The 8,155-nt window shown below is 41.9% G+C and overlaps 1 long non-coding RNA gene across 1 annotated transcript; it reads right to left on the bottom strand.

Moving 5' to 3' along the window:
* Window positions 1-259: 259 nt before the first annotated feature.
* LOC307095587 lies at window positions 260-6,622 on the bottom strand. The gene is made up of 3 exons (XR_013813203.1): window positions 6,488-6,622; window positions 5,623-5,718; window positions 260-4,156 (listed from the first exon to the last, which is right to left on the bottom strand). It is a non-coding gene; the product is annotated as an uncharacterized lncRNA (long non-coding RNA).
* Window positions 6,623-8,155: the final 1,533 nt, after the last annotated feature.

The following is an 8,155-nucleotide window of genomic DNA, read 5'->3' as shown; positions in this document are numbered from 1 at the left end:
ATTATTATGATCTCTGAACGCATAATAATCTGGCCATGCAGTATATATATATTTTAAAGGCCCGGTGCATGAATTCGTGCATGGGTGGGGTCCGGCCAGCCTGGCCAGGGGGAGGGGACATGGGCAGTTGGCCGACCTGCCTACCTGCCTGCTGGTCGAACTCCTGGTCAAGGGGCCAATTTGCATATTAGCCTTTTATTATATAGGATATACACTGAGTGGCCAGATTATTATGCGTTCAGAGATCATAATACCCTGGCCACTCAGTGTATATACAATGGGATGTTATTCAGTATTAGAAATTCTGACACATGCTACTACATGTATAAATTTTAAGGACATTATGCTAGGTGAAATAAGCTGGTTAGAAAAGAATATATATTCTGTTGTTCTCTCATATGAGGTACTTAGTCAAATTCATAGAGACAGAGAGTAAAATGGTGATTCTCAGAGCCTGGGAAAAGACAGAATGGGGATTCGTTGTTTAATGGTTACCGTTTCAGTTTTCCAAGAGGTAAAGAGTTCTGGAGATGGATGATAGTGATGGTTATACAACAATGTGAATGTATTTAATACCACTAACTTTCAATTAAAAAATGGTTATGATGATAAATTCTATATTTTGTATATTTTACCACAATTAAATTTTTTAATTTAAAAATCCACATGGAGATCCAATATACAGCCCCCAAAATAGCTAAAATTAAAAAGAGACTGGCAGAACCAAGTGTTAGTGAAAATGTAATACAACTGAAATTCTTGTACACTACTTTTGCAATTTAAGCTGGTACAACCACTTTGAAAAACTGTTTGTCAACATCTACATAAGCCTATTCATGACCCCGCAATTTCACTCTTAGAGAAATGAGTGGGCATGTGCACAAAAAAACATAAGCAAGTATGTTCATAGATGCTTTATTCATATTAGCCACACTGGAAGCAATTCAAAGATCTAATAGAAGAATGGATAAATTGTGGTATATCCATACAATTGAATTACTATTCAACAATAGACTAGAATGAACTACAAATATGCACTGTGACATGGATTAATCTTGTAGACATTGTTATATGAAAGAAGACATACAAGTTAAGAATCCCTTCTATATTATACTATTTATATGGAGCTTAATAGCAGACAAATTAGCAGGTGGAGTCTTTAAAAATCACAATGTGGTTACCTTCAGGTTGGAAGTGGGATGAAAACTGACCAGAAGTGTAAAGAAGGAGGAAATTTTCTGGGGTGCTGAAAATGTTCTGTATCTTGACCTGGGTGGTGATTACATGGAGGTACACACATATGAAAAATACACTTTCAATTAATGCATTTTACACTTTATTTTTAAGGTCTGTTACCTTAAAAATAAAATATCTCTAAAGCACTTAATGTCTCTATAATGAGAATGCTATAATTCAAAAAAAGGAATAAGCCTGGCTGGTGTGGCTCAGTGGTTGAAAGTCGACCCATGATATAGGAAGTAACCACTTTTTGTTTGTTTGTTTGTAAAAAATATATTTTATTGATTTTTTTTACAGAGAGGAAGGGAGAGGGATAGAGAGTTAGAAACATCGATGAGAGAGATACATAGATCAGCTGCCTCCTGCACACCCCCTACCGGGAATGTGCCCGCAACCAAGGTACATGCCCTTGACCGGAACTGAACCTGGGACCTTTCAGTCTGCAGACCAACGCTCTAGCCACTGAGCCAAACCGGTTTCGGCTGTTTTTTTTTTAATTATTATTAATATATATTTTATTGTTGACAGTATTGCAGATATCTCCCACTTACCCCCTTTACTCCCCTCTGCCCAGCCCCTACCTCCCCCTCAAGTCTTCACCAACCTATTGCCTGTATCCATGGGCTATGCATATAAGTATAGAAGTTCTTTGGTTTATCTCTCCTTGTCTCCCTAAGGTATGTCAGTCTGTTCCCCTTTGATTCCTGGTCAGGGCACATGCCCGGGTTGCGGGCTCAATGCCCAGAAGGGGGCATGAAGGAGGCAGCTGATCAGTGATTCTCTCTCATCATTGATGTTTCTATCTCCCCTTCCCCATCCTCTCTCTGAAATCAATAAAGAAAAAATATCTTTAAAAAAAGGAATAAAATCTCAACTGTGCTCTTTTCCTTTCTGACTTAGAAGATTAGAGCTTATTCCTCTTAGATACATTGGGGGATGATTAGTTACTTCCCAGTTTCCTGAGTCATGTAATGTATCTAAGGTCCATGCAGTGCAAACTTACATGTTCCTAAATGTTCGCTACCTTTTCTGAAATCACTTCATATCCATGGGATTTTTTTTTTTTTAAGAAAGTGGCCTGGGCTTGATAGCCGAGGTCCATTTTTTTAAATTTGTTTTAATATATTTTTATTGATTTCAGAGAGGAAGGGAAAGGGAGAGATAGAAACATCAATGATGAAAGAGAATCATTGATTGGCTGCCTCCTGCATGCCCCCCACTGGGGATCGAGCCTGCAACCTGGGCATGTGTCCTGACTGGGAATCAAAATGTGACCTCCTGGTTCATAGGTTGATGCTCAACCATTGAGCCATGCCAGCCAGGCCATGTGCTTTTTACAGTAAGAAACTTTTGTCTTTAGTTGAGTCTATACTTTCAGAGCTCTCAATTTGCTTTCTATGGGTTAAATGTCTAATTTGATATTTTTAAGCTTCAAGAATGGCATCTGATTTTGTTTTACACCCTCATTGGCAGGGGCTAAAAAAAAATCCCTCTTCAGCTGTAAAGGCAGAATGTCAAAAATCACAAGATATCATCGCATTCTGGCACTGTGATGAACACTTACACCCCCTCAGGAAAGAGAAAGCTTCATTCTCTTTAACAGCCATTTTGATGTCTGATCCTTTTATAGCCAACATAATAACTTTAGCCTCCTTGTGAGAGCACCATGACCCACCATTTTAAGGAAGAAAAACAAAAATCCACAAAGGTGAACATTTTCCCCTTCTGGCTTCTTCTACCGTTCATAACACTGTGCTACTCAATTGTTGAAAAGGAGCCTTAATATTATCATAATAATTTTGTATAGTGACAGATAGTTACTAGATTTATTCTGGTGATTACATTGTAAGGAATATAAACACTGAATCACTATGTTGTACACCTGAAACTATATGTAATATTATATGTCAACTATACTTTAATAAAAAAGGGGCCATATTGCATTTTAATGATAATAAGGCAAATTCATTTTAACTGTGTCATAATAAAAAAATTTTTGACCTTGATTGTCTTTGATCTCATATTATACCTGTCGTTACTTCAGTCAAGTGGGTGAATTACGAAGGTACATCTTATATGTTGGGCTTAGAAAAGCAGCAAGGTAGGAGGAGAAAAATGATGACATGGTTAAAAACAGAAGAGCTGGTTTCAAAGAACCTGATTTCAAAGAATACCTAATGCATTGGTATTTCGGTATTCTGATAAGTGAGATATCAAGTCAATAATGAGATGCAGATTTTGTAAAAAGCAGACACTTGTCACATTGGCTCAACAGGATGACTCTGTTAATTGTTACCCAAATGAAATTATTCAGAACAATTGCAGTTTTATACAGCTTCAGGAAAAGTGTTCTTTTTTTAAAAAAAATTGTATTTGTCTTTTAAAAAAATCTTTATTATTGAAAGTATTACATAGATCCTCTTTTTCCCCCATTAACATCTTCTAGCCAGCTCCTGTTCCCCCACCCCAGGCCTTCACCACCCCATTGTCTGTGTCCATGGGTTATGCATATATGCATACAAGTTCATTGGTTGATCTCAGGAAAAGTGTTCTTAAAAACAAGTATCAAGCAACAACTGGTTAAATGCAAAGGCACATGGTCACAAACAGTGCTTCTCTTTTAGAACAGTAAAAAATAATGCAACAATGAGATGTAGCACTTTTACTTAAATACATTGTCTGAAATAGAATAAACTTGTTTTCTCCTTTGAGAACACCTCAAAGTGCTTCACTTCATTAAAGTCTATAAAAATGTCAAGATAGTGGAATGCAATAATTATAAAACCAGATAGGTGGCTTAATTGTTTTACATACCTGTGGTTTTTTCAGATTCCCGTGCTTGCTTACTTGTGTACATGTGGTCTTATTTTTCAGAAACCACTTCTAGAAGCTCCCATTTTGGCTTCTACACTGCCACCTGTAGACAGAAAAAAGAAATACACTATGTATTATTCATCAACCATGCATCTTTTCTAGGCATCTAACAGGGACAATTGGGGGGAAAGTGGCAAAATATTGGCTCCAGGAAATAAAAGTGCTCTTTCTCCTGTGTGGAATATTTGTAAGGAGACCCTCTCCCCTAATGTTTTGATAAATTATTTAGAAATCAAAGCATATATAAGTCTCAGATCAACACTACTCTGATCAGTTCATTAGAGTAAGAGATGGAGTCATAGAACCCATCCACATGCCAAGTTACAACCATTTCAAGACCTAGCCCTTAAAATTAGAAGATAACTTCACCATTTTGTTAATCGAGTAATCAAAAATTCTGTAAATTACCACAAAGAAAAGAGAGGGAGAGATCTAGAAAAAGGTTACTTTGTCACATGATTGTAAAATGTCTGTTAAAATAATAATATTAATTCTAACATGAACTAGAGCTTTGGCCAATATAAACAGCAGTTAGGTAGGGTATTTACTGCTGTATTCCTAGTTTGAATGTGAATGAATGCTGAAAGGTCTTTCAGACACCCCACAGATTTTAATACAGATAGGTCTTTTTTCTTTAAAAAGTCAAATGAATAAAAACCCATGAGCATAACAAGCAATTAATAAAGATCCATAAGCAACTATTAGTGAGTCAAAGCAGCCATGAAATGAGATCTGTAAGAGGATTGAGAGAGAGAGGAATGAGAGATTGAGAGAGATGAGACTGAGAAAGAGACAGGAGATTGAGAGAGAGATTGGGAGAGAGAGACAAGAGAGATTGAGAGAGATGGAGATGAGAGACTGAGAAAGAGATACACAAGATTGAGAGACAAGAGAGACTAAGAGAGACCAAAGAGATTGAGAGTGAAAGAGATTGAGAGTGAGAGACTAGAGAGAGATTGAAAGGCAGAGAGAGAGAGAGAAGAGAGGAAAGAGAGATCTGGAGTTAATTTAGAATAACAGACCCAACCATGGTGTGTGTGTGTGTGTGTGTGTGTGTGTGTGTGTGTGTGTGGTGAGTGTGTGGATGTGGTTGTGGTTGAGAAGGGGGAGAGAAAGGGGGGGTAGGGATAGAAAGAAAAAGAGGCAATCAGACCACACCAGGGTTCGTGTGTGTGCATGTGAGCGTGCATGTGTGCGTGTGTGTATATAGAGAGAAATATAGAACAGAGAGAGACTGAGATTCTAAAGTTGACTGAGAATAACAGACAGCACTACAGTGTTTTGCCTCCTTCAAGTCCCACAATCTACCCAAGACAAGTGCCCCAGCTTCAGCACCTTAAGCCAAAGACACGTGCACCACCCACGCAGCACCCCACCCCACCCCACCCCCACCCCCTAGATGAGATAACGTCAGAAGCTGCATGGAGAGCATACCCGCCAAGCCCGCTACCCCGAAAACCTGCGGGGGGGGGGGCTTTTTATTTCCACCAGAGATCCGTCCCCACTTACCCGTAATTTACTTTAATGCCTCGAAAGACTGGTTTGGTTTAAGGAATTGCAGCAAATCCAAGAAAATCAAGTCTCTTGTAGCCATCCTTCTCTTCCCTAGGACAGATATTCACACACTCACACTCTTTCTTCCTTCCCAACCCCTAACACCCGCTGGGCCATCCCAAAAGGCTTTTTGGGGGGATCCACCAGGGACCAAGCCTCTTCCCACGTGTCTCCCTTAAACCCTCGTCCAAATGTGCACAAGGCGCTAAGTGCATGTGCACAGTCAGCATTCGGAGGTAATTTCAGCAAACCCATCCCACCCGCGTACCCCCAGCCCCCCCCCCCCCCACATACACCCCTCACTCTGGCCCTGAAAGCGCCAGGGAGTGCGCGGGCTCAGGCATCGGCCCCGGGAGACAATACTCCAGTAACTCCTGCTTTCCTCCTACACGCCAGGCTCATCCAGCCACCGCTATCTCTTCCCCCAGGTGCCTAGAGTCGAGGGGGGCCAGAGCAGAGGGCGTCCTGATGGTTGCTGGGTGTGGATTGTGACCAGGGGGCCAACTGCACACGCCACCGAGATTGCGGGTGGGGGGCGAAGGGGTCGCAGTCCTCCAAAGCCGCTCGCGTGCTCAGCACATCAGAAAGGGTGGAGTGGGGACCCGAGGGAGCGAATCCCCAGGGAGGCAGCTTATCCGCACCTCTTCCCCACCTGGCACAGTGAGAGCGCACAGTCATGCACACTTAGGAGCCGTGCACCTTCCTCCTGCCCCCAGACCTGCTTAGCCCTGGTCCCGAGAATCAGTGGCCTGGACGGGAGGGCATCTGGCCCCGCGGCAGCCTAGGATGGGTCAGAGCGCTGCGCTTCAGGGGTGCCCACCTGCGCGCAGGGTCGCCTCTGCAGCCGTGCGTCCTCCAGCTTCGCCAATCTCTTCTGCAGGAGGAGGTGCTGGTCTGACCCGGGAGTCCCAGCGCCTCCTCGCTCCCAGGCAGCCGCGGTCCTCGCTCCCTGCGGGTGAACCTCCCACCTAGCCCGCATTCTGCCACCGTCAACTCTGCCCGTCGGAGCTTAAACTGTCCTCTCCGCCCCTTTCCCGCCGCCCCACGCAGTGCTCCGCCCCCCTGCCCGCCCACCCTTGCCCCTGGCCCAGCGGGACAGCGGGGCCCACGCCTCGTGCTGCAGATACCCAGTCCCAGGCTTATGTGTGTGTGCGGGGGGGGGGGGGGGGGGGGCAGGGGAGGGGGGAGACCCGGACGCGCCTAACCTGCTCGACTCTCCCTCCACCAGCGGCTGCTGTGCGCACTCACCCAGAAGCCAAGGGTGTGGGCACCGCGTGTTCTGCCCTAGCTCTTCCGGCCTCTCTTTACTCCCGGCAAGGCACCTTCTTCCATGGCCCAGAGGGTGCCTCTGGTCTTGGGAGGAAGGGGGTTGGTGATGTGGTGGGATGGACTGAGCAGGAATGAGGAGGCAAAGAAATTAGCATGTCAACTGCTAGGGGATACAAGTTGCTGCCTGTGCCTGGTTTCTGTTGCATTGAATACCTGAATGTGCTGCTTTCCTTGTTACAACTGCGGCGAAATTCAGAGGCATGACTATAGGATTTCCAAGTTCATTGGCTGTAGGGGCTTTTAAAAAATTTTGATGTTGGTTACTTTATATTATGGCCACATTTCCAATTTAAAAAAATAACAAAATATAAATAACAGAACAGCTGTGTTTTACAGAAACAGATCCAGTGTGCGTGCGTTATTTAAACCCTCTGTAATTATATTAATTGGATTTGTTTTAAAGTGTATTTTAGGTCTTCCTTAAGAAAACGGGTTAATAATTTAGCACTAGAAACCCATAAGTTTTAATTTGGCTTTGGCCATAGTTCTAAAGTGTCGATTTCATGAAAATTATTAAATATGGTTATGTAGAAAAATGGATCCTGTTTCTTCCATGTTGGCAATATTCTTCTATCTGGTGAAGGGCAGATTTTTTAAAAGCCAAGAAACAATAAAATTCTCACTCATTTTCTAGCGATAGAATATCTGATCTACAAGTTTTTTTGTAGTGTTTTTCTTTTTGAGGCAAACTTCCTTTCTGTTTCCTCGTTTGTTTTTGTTTCTTAAAAATTTCTCCCTAAATATAAATAAAGTGATAGATGCCATGTTTTGTTTTGTTTTCCTAAAAAGATAGGAACATTAATTATAACTGATTATCACAATTAACCCAAGGCTCATTATACTAAATTTCACATTGATTAGCCCTGTTTTTCAACTCTGCTTTTAATAATTTATCCTAACACTTGAGAACCAAGAGGTGTTTTTTTTTGTTTCATCCCTATAAGAATGAAATGTGTACTTTTTAATTAACATTTTGAACCAAAATTAGTCATTAAATTGGCTAATGGAAGTATATTCATAGTGTATTTGTTGCTGAGTAAATGGGGACAATGTGGATGATGAACAGCATTCCAAAAAAGAGGTTCTGAAGCAAAAAAAAAACAAAAACAAAAAAAAAACCCAGTCTTTAGAAAAACTGATGATCCCAGGCAAGGATGAC

The sequence above is a fragment of the Cnephaeus nilssonii genome, assembly GCF_951640355.1.
Source record: "Cnephaeus nilssonii genome assembly, chromosome: X".
Taxonomy (NCBI): Eukaryota; Metazoa; Chordata; class Mammalia; order Chiroptera; family Vespertilionidae; genus Cnephaeus; species Cnephaeus nilssonii.
The sequence above is the reverse complement of the archived record's forward strand: the minus strand, read 5'-3'. Positions and strand labels throughout refer to the sequence as shown.